Source organism: Triticum dicoccoides, chromosome 2B, assembly GCF_002162155.2.
Source record: "Triticum dicoccoides isolate Atlit2015 ecotype Zavitan chromosome 2B, WEW_v2.0, whole genome shotgun sequence".
NCBI classification, from domain to species: domain Eukaryota; kingdom Viridiplantae; phylum Streptophyta; class Magnoliopsida; order Poales; family Poaceae; genus Triticum; species Triticum dicoccoides.
Window position 1 is genome coordinate 105,575,927 of NC_041383.1, and position 27,528 is coordinate 105,603,454.

The 27,528-nt window shown below is 44.0% G+C and overlaps 1 long non-coding RNA gene across 2 annotated transcripts; it reads left to right on the forward strand.

Annotated features, from left to right (window-relative positions):
* The first annotated feature begins 16,732 nt into the window (after positions 1–16,732).
* LOC119367267 lies at positions 16,733–18,249 on the forward strand. 2 transcript variants are annotated; one of them, XR_005176245.1, is made up of 3 exons: positions 16,733–16,975; positions 17,058–17,318; positions 17,895–18,249. It is a non-coding gene; the product is annotated as an uncharacterized LOC119367267 (long non-coding RNA). The 2 variants fall into 2 exon arrangements; XR_005176244.1 differs by having other exon boundaries at positions 16,733–17,318.
* The last annotated feature ends 9,279 nt before the right edge of the window (positions 18,250–27,528 follow it).

Genomic DNA, 27,528 nt, shown 5'->3' on the forward strand with positions numbered 1-27,528 from the left:
CCCCCCCCCAGTTTGTTTGTTTTTATTTCAAATTCATTTAAATCCAGGAAACTTCAAACAGCCATAACTTTTTATCTATAAGTCCAAATGCATTGATTCTTTTTGCATTGTGTTCTTTGTCCAAAAATCTAACAGCACCCAAAAGATGGCATTTTTCCTTGCTGTCTAGATTTTTTGGTAATTTTCAGAAGGTTTCTTGATGTTTTCTTTTTGTGGTTTTATTTGTTTTCAGAAGAGCAAGCTTGTCTTGAGGATCACCAGGAGATTTGTGAACCTCATCAGCACTAAGGCAAGCCACAGCAACATTTTTATAGGGCCACTTCAATATTTGTGATTTTCCTACTTGAACTTATGATTATTCATGCATTTAAATTATTTATATGATAATTGTATTCTGTTAGATGCTTGTCATGTTAAAATGCTTGATTTACAGAAAGTTTGAAGTAAATCTTGTTGATAAGCTAACAAGAACTTAGTTATGAGTAATGAATAAATGATGTGGTCATGGAGGTTAATAATCAGTTTAATTATTATTCTTGCATGATGAAAAATGATGAGATTGCTAGAAATGATTCTGGTTTAAGTGAGGTTTGATCTTAACCAGAGAAGTATTTTGAGTTGATGATGGCTCCGTGGGAGCGTGGTTGATTTAGTTATTTTCATGGTTATGTGATGCATGTGTTAGTGATGCATGGCATTATGACACCAGTTATTTTCACTTTAAGTTGAACCTGATAAGTAACTCAACGTGAATATGTTGTTGACCAGGTCATGGTGCCGCTGAAACGAGTTTTTCCCAGTGCAACCACATTTGCCTGTATGGGGCGGCCTTAATGCGTTTCACTGTCGTGCCTGTGGTCGGTGCCTCCATCTAGGGAAGGTTATGGGCGTGTTGTACCCTGGCCCGGTAAGCAGGCATAACCTTGTGAGCCCGTTGTTAAGTTAAGTTTTGGTACCAGGTCCCAGAGTGGATCGTGGCCAGGATGGTGGTCGAGGTGTCTGGAGGTAGACACGGGGCCACCAGGACTAGCCCGATGGGGACTGAGTCGGAGTGGCCGGGAGAGTGTCATGACAATGAAGTGGTTTCGTCGGAATGTCGTTGGTCCACCCGAATGGGAGTGGGAGGCCATGGGTTCCGTAGTGTGGGTACAGTGTACTAACCTCTGCAGAGTGTATTAATCTATCGATAGCCGAGTCCACGATTACAGACACGCTCGAAAGTAGGGTACACCATGGGTCAACACTTAATAAATATGCACACTAAGTTTGCACTGAGGATGGCATGAGGCCATCGTGTTGAGTCGAGCCATGTATTGGTCGGGTTGTGATCGCCGTAAGGATCACGGGCCATGTATTGGTTGGGTTGTGATCGCCATAAGGATCACGGGACATGTATTGGTCGGGTTGTGATCACCGTAAGGATCACGAGTTTGTTTTTGAGATCATCACGTTTGTGGTCTGGAAATGATCACGTTCGGTAAGCCAATCCATGGGACGAGTACCAGTTGAGCATATTCATAGCATGTTGGATATATTGTTGCATTGTTGTTAAATGGTTAAATAGCATGATATTGTTTGTCATTATGTTTATGCTTGTTGTGAGCTTGCAAGTACATTCAATGTACTGACCTGGCATGTCATGCCAGATTTCAGGAAAGTCTCGTTGGAAAGGAATGTTGTTCGAGTCTAGATCGTGTCCACATCGGTGTCCCCGTGCTATGGAGTTCCGCTACGATGTTGTTCCGCTGTCGCGTAGTTGTCATGATCGAGGCCCCTTTATGTTCACTAAATAATGTACATATTGTTCAGCCGCACCATGTGTGCCGCTTGGCCTCGCTATCTGTTGTAATATGAACTATGCTCTGCTAGCATGAATAAAGCGGTTGTTTTTATGTACCAAGTTGTTGTGTGTTGCCAGAAGGCAAGGTCTCTGGGCTGGCAATGCAAGGTAAACCGGCCGCTCTGAGCCGGGGTGCCACAGTGCTTGGTATCAGAGCCGCGCTGACTGTAGGCCATGCTAGACTAAGCCGAGTTAACTGGACGTTAGATCCGAGTTGTAGGTGAGGGTCGGTAACATTTGTAGTTGGTTGTTGCATTGCATGCACTGATTTTATTTTTATGCCAACTTGCTAATGGTTGTGAGTGTAGATGGCTCCAGTGCCGTATCCGTGCCAGTTGCAGCTGATGTCGTACACGTCACCGCATCTCCTTCGTAACGTGTGGCGTTGGTTGTACCCTCACGGTGACGATCCAGTTTATCGTGTGTACCGGGAGCGCCTGATACGTCCATTTTGCATCATGCTTTTATGTCAATATTTATTGCATTATGGGCTGTTATTTCACGTTATGTCACAATACTTATGGCTATTCTCTCTTATTTTACAAGGTTTACATGAAGAAGGAGAATGCCGGTAGATGGAATTCTGGGCTGGAAAAGAAGCAAATATTGGAGGACTATTCTGCGCAACTCCAAAAGTCCTGAAACTCCACGAAATACCTTAAAATAAATAAAGAAAAATAATCGCCAAAGATGAAGGCCAGGGGGCCCACACCCTGCTCATGAGGGTGGGGGCACCGCCCCCCCTGGGTGCGTCCCCCTACCTCGTGGGCCTCCTGGTGGCTCTCTGACGCCCATCTTCTCCTATATGAAGTCTTTCGATGAGAAAAAATAGAAGGCAACCTTTCAGGACGATACTCCGCCGCCACGAGGCGGAACCTTGGCGGAACCAATCTAGGGCTCCGGCAGAGCTGTTCTGCCGGGGACACTACCCTCCGGGAGGGGGAAATCATCACCATCGTCATCACCAACGCTCCTCTCATCGGGAGAGGGCAATCTCCATCAACATCTTCACCAGCACCATCTCATCTCCAAACCCTAGTTCATCTCTTGTATCCAATTCTTGTCTCCAAGTCCGGGATTGGTGCTAGTAGGTTGCTAGTAGTGTTGATTACTCCTTGTAGTTGATGCTAGTTGGTTTATTTGGTGGAAGATCATATGTTCAGATCCTATATGCACATTATTACCCCTCTGATTATGAACATGAATATGCTTTGTGAGTAGTTACGTTTGTTCCTGAGGACAAGGGAGAAGTCTTGCTATTAGTAGTCATGTGAATTTGGTATTCGTTCGATATTTTGATAAGATGTATGTTGTCTAACCTCTAGTGGTGTTATGTGAACGTCGACTACATAACACTTCACCATTATTTGGGCCTAGAGGAAGGCATTGGGAAGTAATAAGTAGATGATGGGTTGCTAGAGTGACAGAAGCTTAAACCCTAGTTTATGCGTTGCTTCGTAAGGGGCTGATTTGGATCCATATGTCTCATGCTATGGTTAGGTTTACCTTAATACTTTTGTTGTAGTTGCGGATGCTTGCAATAGAGGTTAATCATAAGTGGGATGCTTGTCCAAGTAAGGGCAGTACCCAAGCACCGGTCCACCCACATATCAAATTATCAAAGTACCGAACGCGAATCATATGAGCATGATGAAAACTAGCTTGAGGATATTCCCATGTGTCCTCGGGAGCGCTTTTCCTATTATAAGAGTTTGTCCAGGCTTGTCCTTTGCTACAAAAAGGATTGGGCCACCTTGCTGCACTTTATTTACTTTTGTTACTTGTTGCTCACTACACTTTATCTTATCACAAAACTATCTGTTACCACTTATTTCAGTACTTGCAGAGAATACCTTGCTGAAAACCGCTTATCATTTCCTTCTGCTCCTCGTTGGGTTCGACACTCTTTCTTATAGAAAGGACTACGATATATACCCTATACTTGTGGGTCATCAAGACTCTTTTCTGGCGCCGTTGCCGGGGAGTGAAGCGCCTTTGGTAGGTGGAATTTGGTAAGGAAAAAATTTATTTAGTGTGCTGAAATTTTCTGTCACTTGTTACTATGGAAAGTAATTGTCTGAGGGGCTTGTTCGGGGTATCTTCACCTCGTCCAGTTGAGCCAAGAGTTGCTCCTCAACCTACTGAACCTATTGAACCTACTGAAAATGAAACTCCTTTTCAGATTCCTTCGGGTATGATGGAAAAACTGCTAGCTAACACTTTTGCAGGGGATGGAACAAAGCATCCTGATGAACATCTACGCTATGTGGATGATATTTGTGGATTATTTAAGCTTGCAGGTATACCCGATGATGTTGTTAAGAAGAAGGCTTTCCCTTTATCTTTGGAGGGAGACGCATTGACATGGTATAGGCTATGTGATGATATGAGATCATGGAACTATAAAAGATTGAAATTGGAATTTCATCAAAAGTATTACCCTATGCATCTTGTTCATCGTGATCGCAATTATATATATAATTTTTGGCCTCGTGAAGGAGAAAGCATCGCTCAAGCTTGGGGGAGGCTTAAATCAATGTTATATTCATGCCCCAATCATGAGCTCGCAAAAGAAGTAATTATGCAAAGTTTTTATGCTCGGCTTTCTTGTAACAATCGCACCATGCTCGATAATTCCTGTGTTGGCTCTTTTATGATGAAGACTATTTAATTCAGATGGAATTTATTGGATAGAATTAAACGCAACTCTGAAGATTGGGACCTCGACGAAGGTAAGGAGTCAGGTATGATACCTAAGTTTGATTGTGTTAAATCTTTTATGGATACCGATATTTTCAGAAAGTATAGCACTAAATATGGACTTGACTCTGAGATAGTAGCTTCTTTCTGTGAATCTTTTGCTACTTATGTTGATCTCCCCAAGGAGAAGTGGTTTAAATATCATCCTCCCATAGAAGTAAAAGTAGTTGCACCTACTAAAGTTGAAGAAAAGACTGCCACGTATAATGATCCTATTGTTCCCACTTCTTATGTTGAGAAACCACCTTTCCCTGTTAGAATGAAGGATCATGCTAAAGCTTCAACTGTTGTTCGTAAAAGCAATATTAGAACTTATACACCTCCTGAGCAAGTCAAAGTAGAACCTAATATTGCTATTGTTAATGATCTCTTGTCTGATAATATTGATGGGCATGTTATTCAATTCTCTGGTGAAACCGCTAGAATTGCTAAACCCTGTGATAGAGATAAACATAGACATGTGGTAGGCGTGCCTGTTATTTCTGTTAAAATAGGAGATCATTGTTATCATGGCTTATGTGATATGGGTGCTAGTGCTAGTGTAATACCCATTGATTTATACAGAGAAATTATGCATGATATTGCACCGGCTGAGTTAGAAGAAATTGATGTTACAATTAAACTTGCCAATAGAGATACTATTTCACCAGTGGGAATTGTTAGAGATGTTGAAGTCTTGTGTGGGAAAACCAAATATCCCACTGATTTTCTTGTTCTTGGTTCTCCACAAGATAGCTTTTGTCCCATTATATTTGGTAGAACCTTCTTGCATACTGTTAATGCTAAGATAGACTGCGAAAAGAATGTTGTTACTATTGGCTTGGATGATATGGTTCATGAGTTTAATTTCTCTAAATTTAGTAAACAACATCGTGAGGAAGAATTGCCTAGTAAGGATGAAATTATTGGTCTTGCTTCTATTGCCGTACCTCCTAGTGACCCTTTAGAACAATATTTGCTAGACCATGAAAATGATATGTTCATGAATGAAAGAAGGGAGATAGATGAAGTATTCTTTAAACAGGAACCTATTCTGCAACACAATTTGCCTGTTAAAATTCTAGGGGATCCTCCTCCACGCAAGGGTGATCCCGTGTTTGAGCTTAACCCGTTGCCTGATAATCTTAAATATGCTTATCTTGCTGAAAAGAAAATATATCTTGTTATTATTAGTGCTAACCTTTCAGAGCATGAGGAAGAAAGATTATTGAAAACTCTGAAGAAGCATCATGCTGCTATTGGATATACTCTGGATGATCTTAAGGGCATCAGTCCCACTCTATGTCAACATAAAATAAATTTGGAAGCTGATGCCAAACCAGTTTGTGATCCTCAACGACGTTTGAATCCTAAAATGAAAGAAGTGGTAAGAAAAGAAATACTCAAGCTTCTGGAGGCAGGTATAATTTATCTCGTTGCTGATAGTCAGTGGGTAAGTCATGTCCATTGTGTCCCTAAGAAGGGAGGTATTACTATTGTCCCTAATGATAAAGATGAATTGATTCCGCAAAGAATCATCACAGGTTATAGGATGGTAATTGATTTCCGCAAATTAAATAAGACTACTAAGAAAGATCATTACCCCTTACCTTTTATTGATCAAATGCTAGAAAGATTATGCAAACATACACACTATTGCTTTCTAGATGGTTATCCCGGTTTTTCTCAAATACCTGTGTCGGCTAAAGATCAATCAAAGACTACTTTTACATGCCCTTTTGGTACTTTTGCTTATAGACGTATGCCTTTTGGTTTATGTAATGCACCTGCTACCTTTCAAAGATGCATGATGGCTATATTCTCTGACTTTTGCGAGAAAATTTGTGAGGTTTTCATGGACGACTTTTCCATCTATGGTTCCTATTTTGATGATTGCTTGAGCAATCTTGCTCGAATTTTGCAGAGATGTGAAGAAACTAATCTTGTCTTGAATTGGAAGAAGTGCCACTTTATGGTTAATGAAGGTATTGTCTTGGGGCACAAAGTTTCTGAAAGAGGTATTGAAGTTGATAAAGCCAAGGTTGATGCTATTGAAAAGATGCCATGTCCCAAGGACATCAAAGGTATAAGAAGTTTCCTTGGTCACGCCGGATTTTATAGGAGGTTCATTAAGGACTTCTCAAAAATCTCTCGGCCTCTGACCAATTTATTACAAAAAGATGTACCATTTGTCTTTGATGATGACTCCGTATAAGCATTTGAAATACTTAAGAAGGCATTAGTCTCTGCACCTGTTGTTTAGCCACCTGATTGGAATTTACCCTTTGAAATTATGTGTGATGCTAGTGATGATGCTATAGGTGTTGTTCTAGGGCAAAGAGTTGATAAGAAATTAAATGTTATTCATTATGCCAGTAAGACTCTAGATAGTGCTCAAAGAAATTATGCTACTACCGAAAAGGAACTTTTAGCAGTCGTGTTTGCTTGTGATAAGTTTAGACCTTATATTGTTGATTCCCAAGTTACTATTCACACTGATCATGCTGCTATTAAATATCTTATGGAAAAGGAAGATGCAAAACCTAGACTCATTAGATGGGTTCTCCCGCTGCAAGAATTTGATTTACATATTGTTGATAGAAAGGGAGCTGAGAACCCCGTTGCAGACAACTTGTCTAGGTTAGAGAATGTTCTTGATGACCCACTACCTATTGATGATAGCTTTCCTGATGAACAATTAAATGTCATAAGCACTTCTCGTAGCACTCCATGGTATGCTGATTATGCTAATTATATTGTTGCTAAATTTATACCACCTAGCTTCACATACCAACCAAAGAGAAAGTTTTTCTATGACTTGCGACATTACTTTTGGGATGACCCACATCTTTATAAAGAAGGAGTAGATGGTGTTATTAGACGTTGTGTACCTGAGCATGAACAGGAACAGATCCTACGCAAGTGTCACTCCGAAGCTTATGGAGGACACCACGCTGGAGATAGAACTGCACATAAGGTATTGCAATCCGGTTTTTATTGGCCTACTCTCTTCAAGGATGCCCGTAAGTTTGTTTTGTCTTGCGATGAATGTCAAAGAATTGGTAATATTAGTAGACTTCAAGAAATGCCTATGAATTATTCACTTGTTATTGAACCATTTGATGTTTGGGGCTTTGATTATATGGGACCTTTTCCTGCCTCTAATGGATATACTCATATTTTAGTTGTTGTTGATTACGTTACTAAGTGGGTAGAAGCTATTCCAACTAGTAGTGCTGATCATAACACCTCTATTAAAATGCTTAAGGACGTTATTTTCCGAGGTTTGGAGTCCCTAGATATCTTATGACTTGGTGGTTCACACTTTATTCATGGTGCTTTCCGTAAGATGCTTGCTAAATACGACGTTAATCATAGAATTGCATCTCCATATCACCCGCAGTCTAGTGGTCAAGTAGAGTTGAGCAACAGAGAGCTCAAATTAATTTTGCAAAAGACTGTAAATAGGTCTAGAAAGAATTGGTCCAAGAAACTGGATGACGCATTATGGGCCTATAGAACTGCCTATAAGAATCCTATGGGTATGTCTCCGTATAAAATGGTTTATGGAAAAGCTTGTCACTTACCTCTCGAACTAGAACATAAGGCATACTAGGCTATTAAAGAGCTCTACTATGATTTCAAACTTGTGGGTGAGAAGAGGTTATTTGATATTAGCTCACTTGATGAATGGAGAACCCAAGCTTATGAAAATGCCAAGTTGTTTAAAGAAAAAGTCAAAGATGGCATGACAAAAGGATACAAAAGCGTGAGTTTAATGTAGGTGATTATGTATTGCTATACAACTCTCGTTTAAGATTTTTTGCAGGAAAACTTCTCTCCAAATGGGAAGGTCCCTACGTTATCAAGAAGGTCTATCGTTCCGGTGCCATAAAAATCAACAACTTCGCAGGCACAAATCCGAAGGTGGTAAAGGGTCAAAGGATTAAACACTATATTTCAGGTGATCCCATAAATGTTGAAACTAATATTATTGAAACCGTAACCCTGGAGGAATACATAAAGGACACCTTCCAGTCCACTTCAGACTCCGAAAAGGAATATGTATGTGTTACGGTAAGTAAACCGACTCCAAAACAATTTTTAAGGCAATATTTCTCCGTTTTGGAATATTTAGAAAAATAGAAAAATAAGTGGCAGTCCGGGGAGGACACGAGGCCTCCACGAGGGTGGACGGCGCGCCCTACCCCCCTGGGCGCGCCCCCCTACCTCGTGAGCACCTCGTGTGCCCTCCGGACTCCGTTTCCTTGCACGATACGTATTTTGATTGGTAAAAATTCATTATATATACTCCCGAAGGTTTTGACTCTCGTATCACGCAAATATCCTCTATTTTCGTTTCGAGCTATTTCTGTGCAGATTTAGAGCACCATGACTTCTCCCTCCTCCAACAACGAAGACAAGGATGCCTGGCTATTGAAGATAGAGTTGAAAAGAGAGGAACCAGAAGAGATCAACAAGGATGAAAGGATCAAGAAGGCTATGGAGGTTCAAGCTCCGGTGGTGAAAGAAGAAGACATCCCTCAACCTTTACCTAATATTTTCACTCCAGTAGAGATTGAAGCCTTCCAGATGATTGAGTTAGCCCGCATACAGAACAAGTATCTTACACAGGAGAATATTTTGTTGAAGGATCATATTGCCAGGCTCAAGAACATTATCCGCAAGTTGGAGGAACTTTTACGCTCAATGTGCGATTATCCGCCGTCATCATCACCACCTCCATCACCTCCGAGGACATAATCACATGGGTATGGGCACTCCCCTTGGCAACTACCAAGCTTGGGGGAGGTGCCCTGGTATCATATCACCATCACAACTCCTGTCTTTACCGTTTTTCTTAGTTCGATTTTATTTAGTAGTATCTTGATTTAGTAGAATAAAGTCATGGCATGATCTAGTTTTGAGTTTTGCTTTATGATCCTTCTTTATAATCGAGTTCGTGAGCTATATAATAAAGATTAGTGTTGAGTCAAGGGCTTGAGTATTTTTCCATGATCTTGGGTGATTAGAAGAAAAAGAATAAAAAGAATCAATGAGTTCATATTGATCTTAGTGAAAGTAATGACTTCACATAGAAAGAGTATGATGATTAAAAGTTGTTGGGAGTTGGCAAATATAGCTTTGGTCATCATTGCAATTAATAGGAAGTTATAAGGAAAGAGAGGTGTCACATATAGATATATCATCACTGACATCTTTTATGATTGGGAGCACTCATTAAAATATGACATGCTAAAGAGTTGATGTTGGACAAGGAAGACAACATAGTGAGTTATGTTTTCTTACATCTGAGATAAAGTATGTTGTCATGGATCCTCTAACGTGTTGAGCTTGCCTTTCCCCCTCATGCTAGCCAAATTTTCAGCACCAAGTAGAAATACTACTTGTGCTTCCAAATACCCTTAAACCAGTTTTGCCATGAGAGTCCACCATATCTACCTATGGATTGAGTAAGATCCTTCAAGTAAGTTGTCATCGGTGCAAGCAATAAAAATTGCTCTCTAAATATGCATGACTTATTAGTGCGGAGAAATAAACTTCGTACGAACTTGTTGTGGATGCAATAAAAGCGACGGACTGCGTAATAAAGGTTCACATACAAGGGGCAATATAAAGTGACGTTCTTTTGCATTAAGATTTTGTGCATCAACCCTAAATGCGCATGACAACCTATGCTTCCCTCTGCGAAGGGCCTATCTTTTATTATTATCCTCTCCTTATGCAAGAGTCATGGTGATCTTCACCTTTCCTTTTTCATTTTATCCTTTGGCAAGCTCAGCACGTTGGAAAGAACATGATATATATATATATATATATATATATATATATATATATATATATATATATATATATATATATATATATATATAATTGGATGTGGGGGAGCATGAATTATTATTGTTGACATTACCCTTGAGGTAAAAGGTTGTGGGGCAAAACTATAAGCCCCTATCTTTCTCTGTGTCCGATTAAAACTCCGTAACCACAAGTATCGCGTGAGTGCTAGCAATTATGAAGGACTAAGTGATAGTTGAGTATGTGGACTTGCTTTTAAGCTCTGACATAGACTCTTTCCGATGTTATGATAAATTGCAATTGCTTCAATGGCTGAGGTTATAATTTGTTGGTGCTCAATAAGGTTTCTGATTCATGCTTTTTGATTTGTGAACTGATCATCACTTGAACATAAGTAATCATATGACAAAATCTTTATATGTTGTTGTTATGAAAATAATCATGATGCCTTCATGTCCATATTTTATTTTTATCGACGCCTCTACCTCTAAACATGAGGACATATTTATTGTTATCGGCTTTTCGCTTGAGGACAAGTGAGGTCTAAGCTTGGGGGAGTTGATACGTCCATTTTGCATCATGCTTTTATGTCAATATTTATTGCATTATGGGTTGTTATTTCACGTTATGTCACAATACTTATGGCTATTCTCTCTTATTTTACAAGGTTTACATGAAGAAGGAGAATGCCGGCAGCTGGAATTCTGGGCTGGAAAAGGAGCAAATATTGGAGGACTATTCTGCGCAACTCCAAAAGTCCTGAAACTCCACGGAACACCTTAAAATAAATAAAGAAAAATCATCGCCAAAGATGAAGGCCATGGGGGCCACACCCTGCTCATGAGGGTGGGGGGCGCCCCCCCCCCCCTGGGCGTGCCCCCCTACCTCGTGGGCCCCCTGGTGGCTCTCTAACGCCCATCTTCTCCTATATGAAGTCTTTCGATGAGAAAAAATAGAAGGCAACCTTGCGGGACGAGACTCCGCTGCCACGAGGCGGAACCTTGGCGGAACCAATCTAGGGCTCCGGCAGAGCTGTTCTGTCGGGGACACTTCCCTCCGGGAGGGGGAAATCATCACCATCGTCATCACCAACGCTCCTCTCATCAGGAGAGGGCAATCTCCATTAACATCTTCACCAGCACCATCTCATCTCCAAACCCTAGTTCATCTCTTGTATCCAATTCTTGTCTCCAAGTCTGGGATTGGTGCTAGTAGGTTGCTAGTAGTGTTGATTACTCCTTGTAGTTGATGCTAGTTGGTTTATTTGGTGGAAGATCATATGTTCAGATCCTATATGCACATTATTACCCCTATGATTATGAACATGAATATGCTTTTTGAGTAGTTACATTTGTTCCTGAGGACAAGGGAGAAGTCTTGCTATTATTAGTCATGTGAATTTGGTATTTGTTCAATATTTTGATAAGATGTATGTTGTCTAACCTCTAGTGGTGTTATGTGAACATCGACTACATAACACTTCACCATTATTTGGGCCTAGAGGAAGGCATTGGGAAGTAATAAGTAGATGATGGGTTGCTAGAGTGACAGAAGCTTAAACCCTAGTTTATGCGTTGCTTCGTAAGGGGCTGATTTGGATCCATATGTCTCATGCTATGGTTAGGTTTACCTTAATACTTTTGTTGTAGTTGCGGATGCTTGCAATAGAGGTTAATCATAAGTGGGATGCTTGTCCAAGTAAGGGCAGTACCCAAGCACCGGTCCACCCACATATCAAATTATCAAAGTACCGAACGCGAATCATATGAGCGTGATAAAAACTAGCTTGACTATATTCCCATGTGTCCTCGGGAGCGCTTTTCCTATTATAAGAGTTTGTCCAGGCTTGTCCTTTGCTACAAAAAGGATTGGGCCACCTTGCTGCACTTTATTTACTTTTGTTACTTATTGCTTGCTACACTTTATCTTATCACAAAACTATCTATTACCACTTATTTCAGTACTTACAGAGAATACTTTGCTGAAAACCGCTTATCATTTCCTTCTGCTCCTTGTTGGGTTTGACACTCTTACTTATCGAAAGGACTACGATAGATCCCCTATACTTGTGGGTCATCAGCGCCTAGCTGACTCAGTGTATGAGTATCACGCAATGGTTACTCTGCGCACCAGTTCTGACTCCAGCTCTTGCACTCGTACCTCTTGAAGCGGCTACGCTTCTACCGCTTCTCAGGCTATCCAGTTTGCTGCATTCGAGGTACTTGTTGAGCTCCGCTACAACGAGTTCCGGATGTAGAACCACCCAGGTTTCCATTACTATCCTTCTCTCCATGATAATGGTCGTGTCCGTTTCCCTGTCATTGACCCGGAGTCTGATAGTGTATCTAGCCACCTTTCTTGCTACATCACTGCTAGCTATCTTCTGATCTACGAGCTGGCTTGTGAGCTGAGTCGTGCCCGTACTGCTTTAGTCTCTGCTTTAGTCTCTGCTAGCTCAGTCACTACTCCACCATCTGTAGGATTTACTCCCTATATTCCTGCCAGTTCTAGATCCCATGTTTTCCCAATTACTCATCCGAGTAGCTCGGGCACCGCGACTATGAGTCCACTTAGTGCTCCTGCTGAGTGGGTTTCACTCCTCGCCACTCATGTAGCCCTGATGATTCACCCTCCACCTGCCCCAGAGGGAGAGCCCTCGAGGCAGTGTCGTCGTGTCACTTTTAACCCGGAGGTCTTAGTTAACCCCATCAGTTCAGGATCCGAGTCCGCTTCAGGAGAGGACCACGCAGCACCAGCAGAGCAGTAGAGCTTCCGAGTATTCGCAGTCGTCAGGATGGAGTATGGGTGTAGTCGTACGAGTCATGATGTTTCGTTTCATGTATGAGGGTAGTTGGACCTGGCATGTTGTTATCTTTCATGTATGAGTCTATGTATAATTATGTTGGACTTTATTTTATTTGTCGTATTTTCTTCGCCATTCCGGTTTTACTCGGATTTTTGTTGTTGGCTTCTCCCCAGTTTATTTTTGAATGCTTCTCATCTCGGTTGCGTTGACTTGGGAAAAATCATATTAGGATGACGTGGGGAGGCTGCAGTAGCAACGTTCGCGAGGGTTCTCCTGTTCGGCGTTCCGCACGACAGGTAGGACAATCACCCGGGCCGTACGTTCCACCACCGCCTCCACCGCCAAATCCGCCCTCCACTGAGCAAATTATGCGTATGTTCGAGGAAAGATGAAATAATGATCTGATGGAAATATTCAGAAGTATTCAAGCTATGGTTGGACAGAATGGAAATCAGCCCGGCCATCACTCCAAGTTATCTGATTTTCAAATGACTAAGCCTCCTAGTTTTAGTCAGGCCACTGATCCCTTGGATGCAGATGATTGGCTGAGAACTATGGAAAAGAAGCTTGAGGTTGCTCGCACTGATGAAGGGGATAAGGTTCCATTTGTAACACATTATCTTGAAGGCGCTGCTGCTATATGGAGGGAAAATGAAAAAGCCATGGGGACTGCTGATGAAGAAATTACCTGGTCAAGATTCAAGGAGCGATTCCGGAAATATCACATCCCTACGGGGATTATGAAGACTAAGCAGCATGAGTTTCTCGCGCTCCTCCAAGGAAGTCAGTATGTGGGAGAATATTTGCAGAAATTCAATCACCTGTCACGTTACTCTCAATATGACGTGGCCACTGAGGAAAGAAAGATGGACAGGTTCCTTGATGGATTAAACCCGCAACTCCGTTGTGCTCTCAGTATGTTCGATTTCCCAGACTTCCAAGCTCTGGTAAACAAGGCTTTTATTGCTGAAAGGGAACACAAGCTTGTATCAGACACTAAGCCCGTCAATAATGATCACAAGCGCAAATTTGAGCCAAGAAAGGAAATGCAGCTAATGCAGAAGGCTCGTACCTGGCAGCCGACTCAGGTAGCGTACAAGCCCAATTGGCAACAAAATGTTAACAAGGCCACCACCCAAGTCAAGAATGACGTGCTCAAACCCAGTTCTGGAGAATCGCCTGCGCAACAATTCTTGTTATAGTTGTGGACAAACCGGACATTATGCCAAACAGTGTCCCAAGAACAACTAGACCGATGCTACATTCAAGCCACAAGTCCATTATCTGGAGGCATGCCCAAATCAGCACGACATCACAGGATATGTTCATCACATTTCCGCCGACGAAGCCCAAGAGAATCCCGAAGTCGTCATTGGTATGTTCCCTGTTAATAACATACCTGCAGTAATTTTATTTGACTCTGGGGCTTTCCACTCTTTTATTTCTTGGAGTTTTGTTGCCCAAAACAAATTTTCTTGTTCTCTTTTGGGCAAGAATATGCTGGTACAAACCCCGGGATCTCTAATCAGAAGCAATCTAGTCTGCCGCAATTTGGAAGTCAATATCAACGGAGTCCGTTTTCCAACCTCTTTGATACTTATTGAGTCTGATAAGTTGGATGTTATCTTGGGTATGAATTGGCTGACTCAATACCAACACTACTAGAAATCACCATATTTCCGACGGTGAAATCTATTAGCCGACGGGCCGTCAATTATTACTATAAGAGCCGACAGTAGTATCAGTGGCCGACGGTTATTGGCAACTCACACATATTACTACTAATAGCCGACGGTATAACAGATTACCCGACGGTGAAAATCCAACTCTCGGATATCCAATTTAATGCCCGACGGTTCAATATAATATTCGACGGTTTTAGATACACTCACGTGGATTACATGTAATGCCCGACGGTGAAATTTAATATTCGAAGGTGAAAACAAAACTCTCACTTATGAGTGATAATGGCCGACGGTACATGTGTGACTCTCGGTTATTTGAGTAAATACCCGACGGGGTATAGCAATAACCGACGGTTAACTTTCACTCTCGATGATATGTTTCAATGGGCAACATCGATAAACATTTGGAATGACCGATGTTATATACCAGATTTTCCGAGAATTGAGATCTAGCATTTCTATTTTTAAGTGCATTATGTTGTTTTCACAATTAATATGTATGATGCTTAATAAAGTTGGTACTAAACAATACGAATAGGAGAAGCTCTTGTTCGTGAGTGAACGTGGCTTTGATTAACTAGGTATGTTGATGAGAGATGTTAGTGTGTCGGCTTGATCATTAAGTAGCAGTAAGCAAGAGTCAAAACTACAAGTAGAAGAGACACTGCTTGTGTTGGCTTTAATTATTATGAGGTACTATTATTATTTTCAATTTAAATAAGTATGATCTCTCGAGATGAAAGTTAAGAAGTTGACGTGTGTAAGAAACCTAAGGATATAAATACGAATTTTCTTTTTTTAGAAAGCTTGGTCTCCAAAACAATACAAATAAGATGTTTTTTTTCTTCTAAAAAGGAGACGTCTGAAAAAAATGAACTTACAATATGGTCCAAAAGAACACAAACAATATGGTCCAAACTAATAGAAGTAGGATGGTTTAAAAATTGGTCTGAATGAATAGGAAAATTGCTCCAAAAGAATACGAACAAGATGTTTCTTTAAATGGCATGTGTTTGAAAATGCGCACTTACAAAGTACCTTGAAGTAATAATTAATATCCTAAATTATAATAAACATGCATTCAATATTTCAACATTAAGAAACTGAACTATGTGAGAAACCTAAAAATATAAATATGGTACTTTTGAAAGAGAAAATCACTCCAAAGAAAAAAAATAAGATGGTTCTTAGAATAACGATACGTCTCGAGAAAGAACTGAAGGAGCATGATTCAAACTCAAGACCATAAGGTCTAACTCTAGCGACTTTACTAGGAAGGTGTCAGAAGAGTTGTGATTCATGTGCCTTCAGATTTTCTTATACATAGAGCGTTCTCTCCAACGCAGGGAGCCAAAGTGCCGCAACCGATTCACCCAATCGCCTCGGTCCTCACTCTCAACACCATTTGTTGCTTAGACGTACAATACCTCCTGACCTCACCTCTCTCAACACCAGTGGCCACCTAGGTGTGTCGCGTCTCCTCTCCTGACTCTCCTTCCTCTCCTCCGTCACCGATAATCCTACATCAACGGACAACAATGGACCTTTACGGGCTCCCTTTACAGAAATTAACCCCCCCCCCCTCCGACTTTCATTAATACGATTGACATTAATGTATTTTTATTCAAGTTTTAACTATTTCAATAACATACACTGAATTTAATCCGTTGTATTTGAAGGGATGAAATATAAACAGGAACAATGTTCTAATGTGTACATACGGAGCAAAATGAGTAAATCTACGCTTTAAAATGTGTCTATATACATCCATATGTGGTAGTCCATTTAAAATCCTAAAAAGACAAATATTTAGGAACGGAGGGAGTAGAATATAGGAAAAAGGTTCAAAGTGTGTTTACACGGGCGGCTGAAAAAAATTCAACCCATAAGGGCGCGAAGAGAAATTCTAAATAGCCCACACCGCACGAACTTGGTTTCCTGTAACCACCTATGGCCTGGTCGTGGTCCTCGTGGAGGATGGAGACATTTTCTCCTCTCCCTCCTCCCGTAGTAACCAGTCCACCAGATCTTGTATCTCACCAGTTCTGGCGGCGCGCCGCAGCACTCGGCGATCTACGGCGCTAGGTTAGTGCATCCGCTACTCTCTCTCCCCCCGGAATTTCATCTCTCCTCTCGCCTTGGTCTCTTCTACCTCCTCTTTCTGCAGCGAGATCAACGCGAGCGATGGTGGCGAGCAACAACGAGCGGCTGCGCGGGCTGATGGGGAGCTGCCGCCCTGGCTGATGCTCGAGCGGGCCGCGTGCTGATGGGCGAGCGGCAACAGGGGCTAATGAGTTGTGTTCTGCTCTGTTCTCGTTCACATGCAGGGTCAAGGAGGCGGGATATCCATGTCGGCTTCATCCAAGGTCAAGCTTACCACGACCACCCCACCACCAAGCAAAGCGAACAACCACATCACGGTGCCAAGGTATCCAACTCTTATCCTCTTTCTTTTCTCTCTCCCGTCCTCTTTTTCATTGAAGTAACCCCTCCTGTGTGATGTGGCTGTAATCCATATCTTCCTGTTTGCAAGTCTCTCGGTTCAGTAATGCATAGTAACTTGGATGATGGAAATGAAAATTGATCTGCAGCTATTCACTGAACATTGTAACTGGACTAGCCTTAATTACGATATATATGAACTGAATTTTTAATGTGTTTATTATAGCCCAGTTCAGACTCTGAAATTGGATTTGCATGGGGAAGCTATGCCTCTAACCAACATGAAACTGAACAGTAAGAATTCTGCAGCATCTTATGTTAGTAATCACTTAATTGCTTGAAAATACATCGAAATACTACTTTTAAATAACTAGTACTCCAAATAAACAAGGAGGCCTGCATTACTAAACTCTCGTGGATAGTCAGACTCTACTAGTAATCCTCATAAAAAATTCAGAGTACAAACTGTACTTTCATCTTTTGTTGTTACTAATCACAATTTTCACACGTACTTTTTTCTTGTCTCATTTCATATCATATTATAACACTTCTGCATGCCCAGCAAAGGACATGACAGGTGCAGCGCTTGCTTTCAGTTTAGTCTTCGGGCTTGTAGATAAAGGGAAGCAATGCTGGAGGAAAGTCGCAATGATGGAAGCGATATCTATGGTCGTGAGCATAATATGAGGGGCAAAAAGACATAAGTGATTCTACCAAGTGAAGTTATGAAGCTCGAGTGTTGACGGTGTTTGATATCTTTGTACTATGTCTATAGAATATTGTTAAAAACATTTTGTTCTAGTTACCATTTCCTTCTTCATTTGATGAATTGTTAAGGTTCAAAGTGATTTGGATCTCAATCTTGTTGCGCCTTGAACATGTTGATATTGTAAAAAAATATAATTCATATTTTGTCATTTCGGACGGATGTATTGATCTACAAGAACTTCTGAAGTAATCTCGTGATTGTGAAATTTGCACTTTGTGCAATAGATCTGAAATGGTTTCTTTTATTATATGCCTATATAAGTGATGATGGCAAGCATGACTAAATTATACAATCTAGTGGGATTGTCAAATTGTTAGTAATTATAAAAATTGATGGTATTTGTTGAACACTTGGCTACAACAATGTCCAACAGTGTATGCACACTGTCAGCAATTATTATTCCCGATGGTGTTAGGCCACCCCTCGGCTATAACCATATCGACAGGACATATATACCGTAGGCCATTGTCAACGCTATAGGGAGAGAAACACCGTCGGAAAATACATAACTGACGCGGTACTGTCGGCTATAGTCATCGTCGAACCATCGTGAGGCGGCTGTTGCCCAAGACATGGCTGACGGCTCACCGTCGATTTTACACCGTAGGCAAAGAAGATATCCGACAGTACCGTCGGCTATTATAGTAATGGCCGACCAAGCAAGGCCGATGGGAGATAGCCGACGGTGCACCGTCGGTTATAGTTATACCCGATGGTGAACTTAAATATCCGACGGGGATTCCACCCTCGGCTATATTGGGAAATCTAGTAGTGCAAGTGTGCATAAATTGTGCGGCCTGAGAAGTCAACTTGACCAGCCAAGAGGGACAACCTACAACATTTATTGCTCGTAGGAGCATACCCTCCAAGGAGATGGTCTTCACAGCAACGGCTGAAATGGAATTAATTCCGATGGTCAGCGAGTTTCCTGATGTATTCCTAGAAGAACTGCCAGGCATGCCACCTGATCGAGAGCTTGAGTTTGCAATAGATCTTGTGCCCGGAACCACACCAATACACAAGAAATATTATCGAATGTCGTCATCAGAATTAGTGGAGCTAAAGAAACAGCTTGATGAAATGCTCCAAAAGGGGTATATCCGCCCCAGTTACTCACCATGTGGATCACCTGCTATTTTCGTGGACAAGAAAGATGGCAGCCTCCGCATGTGTGTGGATTACCGACAGTTGAATGATGTCACAATCAAAAACAAATACCCTCTACCAAGAATTGATGATTTGTTTGATCAGCTCAGTGGAGCCAAGGTGTTCTCCAAGATTGATTAACGGACTGGATATTACCAGCTCAAAATTAAAAAGGAGGATATTCCCAAGACCGCATTCACCACTCGCTACGGTCTCTATGAATATACAGTCATGTCTTTTGGCCTCACCAATGCCCCCGCCTTCTTCATGCACATGATGAATAAAGTATTCATGGACTTCCTCGATAAGTTCGTGGTCGTCTTCATCGATGATATACTCATTTACTCAAGAAGTGAAGAAGAGCATAAGGAACACCTCCGAGCAGTGTTACAACGACTCCGTGAGCATCAGTCATACGCCAAATTCAGTAAATGTGAGTTTTGGCTCAAGCAAGTTGGATTCCTCAGGCATGTGCTATCCACTGAGGGTATAGCCGTGGACCCAAGCAAGGTAAAATATGTGCTCGACTGGTTGCCACCCGCAACCGTATCTCAGATCCGGAGTTTTCTTGGATTAGCCGGATACTACCGCCGTTTCATTGAAGGGTTCTCCAAGATTTCTAAACCCATGACAGAGCTGCTCAAAAAGGATAAGAAGTTTGAATGGACTACGGACTATGAGAAAAGTTTCACTGAGTTAAAGAAATACTTGACAACTGCACCAATATTAACACTTCCAGATATCTACCGCAGCTTTGATGTGTACTGCGACGCTTCCAGGCAAGGACTGGGATGCGTACTTATGAAAGATGGCAAGGTAGTAGCTTATGCCTCACAGCAGCTACGACCCCACGAAGGGAATTACCCCACTCATGATTTGGAAATGGCCGTGGTAGTTCATGCTTTAAAAATTTGGAGACACTATCTCATCGGAAAAAGGTGCCAAATTTTTACCGATCACAAAAGCCTCAAATATATATTTACTCAGCCGGATTTAAATCTCTGTCAACGAAGATGGCTTGAGTTGGTCAAGGATTATGACCTTGGAATAAATTACCATCCGGGTAAGGCCACGTGGTTGCCGATGCACTCAGTCGAAAGTCCGTCAGTTTAAATGTCATATTGGAATCTTTGCCTCCCGAACTTAAAGAAGAGATTGCTCAGCTCAACCTGGTCATAGTTGAGGCTGGCCTTGCCAATATTCTGAAAGTTACCCCTACTCTTGAGGAAGAAATCCGCAAAGCCCAGCCAGGCGATGCCGATCTGCAGAAACGTGTCAAGCTTTCTGATTTCTCGAAGGATCAGTGCGGTACCCTCCAATTCAGGGGAAGGATTTGTGTGCCTAATCAAGTAGATTTGAAGCAGAAGATCCTGTCAGAAGCCCATGAATCCTCATATTCAATTCACCCTGAAGGTACAAAAATGTACGAAGACCTCCAACAAATATTCTGGTGGGATGGAATGAAGAAAGACATTGCTTATTTCGTGGCCTTTTGTGACATATGCAACAAAGTAAAGGCAGAACATCAGAAGCCAGCCGGACTTCTCCAACCGCTGCCCATGTCACAATGGAAATGGGATGATGTCTGTATGGACTTCATCACAGGACTACCTAAGACCCGATGAGGCAATGATGCGATCTGGGTCATAGTGGACACATTGACCAAGGTAGCCCACTTCCTTCCAATCAGAACCTCATACCGAGCAGATGAGCTTGCACAACTGTTTGTATCCAGAATAGTTAGTCTGCATGGAGTTCCCCGAACCATCACTTATGACCGAGGTTCACTTTTCACCTCTGCTTTTTGATCCCGTCTCCATCAAGCCCTAGGAACGGAATTGAAATACAGTACCGCTTATCATCCTCAGATGGATGGACAGACAGAACAGGTAAATCAAATACTCGAAGATATGCTTCGAGCCTATGCTTTGGCCCAAGGCCCAAAATGGGAAGATTGCTTGCCGTACGTCGAGTTCTCGTATAAAAATAGCTTCCAGGCCAGTTTAAAGATGTCACCATATGAAGCTTTGTATGGCCGTAAGTGTCGCACTCCCTTAAATTGGTCTCAAACTGGAGATAGCCATATTTTCGGGATGGATCTCATGCTGGAAGCCGAAAAACAAGTCAAGGAGATCCGAGACAAATTGCAATTGGCCAAATCGCGATAGAAAAGTTATTACGATGCAAAACACCGATAGATCAGCTTTGAACCCGGAGAACATGTCTATCTTCAAGTCACGCCTATGAAAGGTATCAAGAGGTTTCAAACCCGTGGAAAATTGGCACCCAGATTTATTGGTCCATTTCCCGTTATGACACGAGTGGGTGATGTGGCATATCAGTTGGAATTGCCCCCTGAATTGTCAGACGTGCATAACGTGTTCCACGTTTCACAATTGTGACGATGCATATCACTGCCCGAGAAAAAGACCGATTTGACAGAGATAGAGCTGGCAAAGGACTTAACCTATGAAGAGAGGCCGATGAAAATTTTGGATCAAATGGAAAGAGTCACTCGCAGTAAAGCATGAAAGTTTTACAAAGTCCAATGGAAGCATCATACCGAGTCAGAATCAACATGGGAATTAGAAGAATTTCTTAGGGCATGTTATCCGGAATGGTTTTCCCAAGCAACCGAATCTCGAGGATGAGATTCATTCTAAGTGGGGGATGTTTGTGATAGTCTGGTTTTTGCCCTCTTTTCTTTGTCTGGTTTCCAGTTGAGTTGGTTTTGTGTTTGAAGTTTTTGAATCATTTCATTTGGACTTAACCACTTGGGTACCCCTTGATTTTCACCCAAGAGCTTCCTCTCCTCCTCAAAACCATCATTCCACCTCAGGATCATCTCAAAATATTGCTTGGAATATTTTTCTTAAATGAAAAATATTCATTTTGCCCTCCAAAACCCTAGTTAGCCCTTTGTGCTCCAAAGCAACCCTAATTTTTCTTGCCCCAAAAATCCTGAGAAAAATCCCAATTATTCTTTGGACCCTAGGGCACCTTTATGAGAAAAAATATTTCATCACTCTTTGGAATATTTTGGCTACAGAAAATAAATTCATTTTTGGACAGAAATGGTAGTTTCTATATCAACTACCTTTTTACTAGCTCCATTGTAGCTGTTTTTTCTTGTGCCTATTTACCTTATTAAGTTTAAGTAAACCCCCAAAGCTCAGCCCTTAACTCCCAGTGGTTTGACCACAGTAAATCTCCAAAGTTACTATCCAAAAACTTGCCAACAGTACAAATCCATTTCTACTGCACCTAGATACAAGCCAAACCATGGTAACACTTCAATTTACTAAGGACTACACGCCAGACATCATGGTTAGCGCTTAGGGTGGCCTGATGTCACGGTTCACGCGGTGACCGCGTTCGTCCGGGCATGCTAGCATGCAAAACACGCGCTCTGCATGCCGCCTAGCGCTCTGTTGAGCGCGTGCTCACTGCCCAGCCGGCCCAACCATGCCACACCTCGCCACCATCCTTGTCTCCACCCCCTTAACTCCCCCCTGGCGCTCACCGACGCCGGAGCTCGCCGCAGCGAGCACGGGCACGGTCCGGCCAACGACACAGTGCGCGGCGCACTGTGCTCGTCACTTTCCCCCTCGCTCTTGTGCTCGTTCGCGCCCGCAAATAGTTCCTGCGTGACCTCCGTTGTCTTCCCCCCCTCTCTCTCTCTCTCTCTCTCTCTGGCGCCGTTCGTCACCGGGCGCCGTGGACAGGTGTCCTCCAGTGGAGCTCGAACCCTCCTCACCGCCCGCCTATAAATGCCGCCACCCCCAGCCTCTTGGAGCACCCGCAACTACTCCCACACCCTCCACAAACTTGTAGAAGCCGCAGCCCGGCCGGGCAGGCCGCGGGCTGCCGTCCCGAAACTCGAGCTCACCGGTGATCCCCTTCGGATCGTCCCCGCAGCTCCAACACCTCCCAGGCCAGGGTGACCCTGCCAGGGCCTCCGCCACTCTTCAGTGAGGCCGTTCCACCCTGCTGGAGCCCCTGGAGCCGCCCCGAGCTACCGTCGTCTTCGTCTCCGGCAACCTCCGCCCTCTGCCTCCGCTGGAGAGGACGATTCCGACACCGTCCGATCACCTCTAGCCACGCTACGGGTACGGGCAGGTGTGCAACCTTCTTATCCTTCGATCCCCCCCTCTCGTTTGACCCCAAGAACCCTCGTCGTCGTCGTGTGCTCCGGCGAAGCGCTGCCTCCCTCTGTTTCCCTCTCCCCTACTTCTGGCCTGACTAGCGGGGCCCGCTAGTCAGCCACTCATTACACGCGCGAAGCGGTATGAGTGGTGGCGCCCTGGGTGTTTACGCCTTCGATGTCACCCCCCCCCCCCTAGTTTGTTTATTTTTATTTCAAATTTATTTAAATCTAGGAAACTTCAAACAGCCATAACTTTTTATCTATAAGTCCAAATGCATTAATTCTTTTTGCATTGTGTTCTTTGTCCAAAAATCTAACAACACCCAAAAGATGGGATTTTTCCTTGCTGTCTAGATTTTCTGGTAATTTTCAGAAGGTTTCTTGATGTTTTCTTTTTGTGGTTTTATTTGTTTTCAGAAGAGCAAGCTTGTCTTGAGGATCACCAGGAGATTTGTGAACCTCATCAGCACTAAGGCAAGCCACGGCAACATTTTCATAGTGCCACTTTAATATTTGTGATTTTCCTACTTGAACTTATGATTATTCATGCATTTAAATTATTTATATGATAATTATATTATGTTAGATGCTTGTCATGTTAAAATGCTTGATTTACAGAAAGTTTGAAGTAAATCTTGTTGATAAGCTAACAAGAACTTAGTTATGAGTAATGAATAAATGATATGGTCATGGAGGTTAATAATCAGTTTAATTATTATTCTTGCATGATGAAAAATGATGAGATTGCTAGAAATGATTCTGGTTTAAGTGAGGTTTGATCTTAACCAGAGAAGTATTTTGAGTTGATGATGGCTCCGCGGGAGTGTGGTTGATTTAGTTATTTTCATGGTTATGTGATGCATGTGTTAGTGATGCATGGCATTATGACACCGGTTATTTTCACTTTAAGTTGAACCTGATAAGTAACTCAACGTGAATATGTTGTTGACCGGGTCATGGTGCCGCTGAAACGAGTTTTTTCCAGTGCAACCACATTTGCCGGTATGGGACGGCCTTAATGCATTTCATTGTCATGCCTCTGGTCGGTGCCTCCATCTAGGGAAGGTTATGGGCGTGTTGTACCCTGGCCTGGTAAGCAGGCATAACCTTGTGAGCCCGTTGTTAAGTTAAGTTTTGGTACCGGGTCCCAGAGTGGATCGTGGCCAGGACGGTGGTCGAGGTGTTTGGAGGTAAACACGGGGCCACCCAGGACTAGCCCGATGGGGACTGAGTCGGAGTGGCTGGGAGAGTGTCCACCCGAATGGGAGTGCGAGGCCATGGGTTCCGTAGTGTGGGTACAGTGTACTAACCTCTGCAGAGTGTATTAGTCTATCGATAGCCGAGTCCACGGTTACGGACATGCTCGAAAGTAGGGTACACTATGGGTCAACACTTAATAAATATGCACACTAAGTTTGCACTAAGGATGGCAGTGAGGCCATCGTGTTGAGTCGGGCCATGTATTGGTCGGGTTGTGATCGTCGTAAGGATCACGGGCCATGTATTGGTCGGGTTGTGATCGCCGTAAGGATCACGAGTTTGTTTTTGAGATCATCACGTTTGTGGTCTGGAAATGATCACGTTCGGTAAGCCAGTCCATGGGACGAGTACCAGTTGAGCATATTCACAACATGTTGGATATATTGTTGCATTGTTGTTAAATGGTTAAATATCATGATATTGTTTGTCATTATGTTTATGCTTGTTATGAGCTTGCAAGTACATTCAATGTACTGACCTGGCGTGTCATGCCATATTTCAGGAAAGTCTCGTTAGAAAGGAATGTTGTTCGAGTCTAGATCGTGTCCACATCGGTGTCCCCATGCTATGGAGTTCCGCTACGACGTTGTTCCGCTGCCGCGTAGTTGTCATGATCAAGGCCCCTTTATGTTCACTAAATAATGTACATATTGTTCAGTCGCACCGTGTGTGCCGCTTGGCCTCGCTATCTATTGTAATATAAACTATGCTCCGCTAGCATGAATAAAGCGGTTGTTTTTCTGTACCAAGTTGTTGTGTGTTGCCAGAAGACAAGGTCTCTGGGCTGACAATGCAAGGTAAACCGGTCGCTCTGAGCCGGGGTGCCACATATGCGATGGAAGGAGGCGCCCCAAGCACGGGCGCTGATCCTAACACTGCACCACCCAAGGCGCCAACCTCCTGAGGCCCTGTGCGGAGCGGTTGCTTCTTCTTCTTGGGGATGGCCTCGGGAGGGTTCTCGCCCTTGCTGTTTGGGTCCTCGATCGCTGCGGCTTGGAAGGCACGCTCGAGGGAGCACATCGCATCTCTCTCTTCGTAGGGGTCCGTGATGATTCCGCCGCTTCCTGACATCTTGAGGACGTTGTAGCCGTGGTGGGTCACTGCCATGAACTTGGCCAGGGCTGGATACCCAAGGATGGCATTGTACGGCAGGTGGATGTGGGCGACGTCGAAGTCGATGAGCTCGGTGCGGTAGTTGTCGCGCTGTCCTAAGGTGACAGGGAGGCGGACCTGCCCTATCGGGGTGGTGGAACCGTCGGTAACTCCTGAGAAGGGCTTGGTAGGCTGGAGCTGATTGTATGGCACTTGAAGATTGTCGAACATCTCAACGGACAGGACGTTAAGCCCTGCGCCACCATCGATGAGGCTCTTGGTGACTTGCATGTTGCTGATAACTGGTGAACAGAGCATCGGGAGAACGCCAGCAGTAGTTGCGCACTTGAGTTGATCTGTCGAGCTGAAGGTGATGGCGCACTAGGACCACTTGAGCGGGCGCGTGGCCTCGAGCCTGGGAAGGGTTGCGTTCACCTCACGAGCAAACTGCTTGAAGATACGCTGAGAGGCTGGGGCCTGAGCTCCGCCCAAGATGCAAGCGATAGCATGTGGCTCCTGGAAGCCCCCAGCCCCCTCGTCCTGATGATGGTCGTCATTCCTTCTTGGCGGCGCCGGTAGCGGAGGGAGGCCTGTGTTACCCTGGGGGCGGTCCTCGTGAGGCTGATCCCTCCAGGCGCCCTTGCGAGGCTGGTCCCTCCAGGTGCCCTCGCGAGACTGGTCCTGTCAGCGATCCTCGCGAGGTCGGTCACGCCACTCCTAGCGAGGGCCACGGTCGTCCCATCGTCCTCCGCCGCTTCCTCCTCCTCGGTCGTAGCCCTAGTCGCTGCGCTCGAGGCGTCGACCGAAGCGTCCTTCTCGAACGGCCCTAAGCTCCTGGCAATCGTTGGTGTTGTGGGTGTGGAGGTTGTGGTAGGCGCAGAATGGTCGGCTGCCCTTGGACGACTCCAGCTGGTCCCTGTCGCGCTTCGTGTCTGGTTCCGCCGCGAGCACGGCCACTCCCTTGCGCTTCACGTCCTTGGCCTTGGTCTTATTTTCTTTCGGGTTGGCAGCTGGGAGCTCGAGGAGGGAGAGGCATCCCTCCTCAGCTCATGCGCACTTGGTCGCCAGGTTGAACAGCTCCAGGGATGTGCACAACTCCTCATGGATGGCGAGCTCCTCCTTCATCTTGACGTCACGAACACCATCAGAGAACGCTGAGATGATGGCCTTGTCCGTCACCTTGGGGATCTTGAGGCGGACGCTGTTGAAGCGCTGGATGTATTTCTGTAGGGTCTCCCCGGGCTGCTGCTTGATGCGGCGCAGGTCACCCATGGCCGGGGGGCGGTCGCGAGTGCCCTGGAAGTTGGCGATGAAGCGGCTGCGCATTTCGTCCCAGGAGAAGATTGAGCTGGGAGGCAGGTTCAGGAGCCACGAGCGGGCACCGTCCTTGAGTGCCATGGGAAACCAGTTCACCATGACTTTCTCGTCGCCTTTGGCCGCCTCGATGCTTAGCTCGTAGAGCTGCAAGAACTCCACGGGGTCGGGGGTTCCGTCATAGCGAGGAGGCAGGCCCGGCTTGAACTTGCCCGGCCAGGCGATGCTATGTAGCGTGGGGGTGAAGGCACGGCAGCCTACTGTGATCACCGGGGCCCTTTGCTGATGCAGAGCTTGCTCTTGATGGTACCCGCGCACCGCTGCCAGAGGCAGTACGCGGTCTTGTCGTGCTAGTGCAGGGAGCACGGAGGCGCCTTCTTGAGGTCGAGGGATTTCTTGACAGCTTCCTCCTTCTTGCGCGGGCACCGGACGCGGTGGGTCACACCCAGGGGCCACACGCCTTGGCGC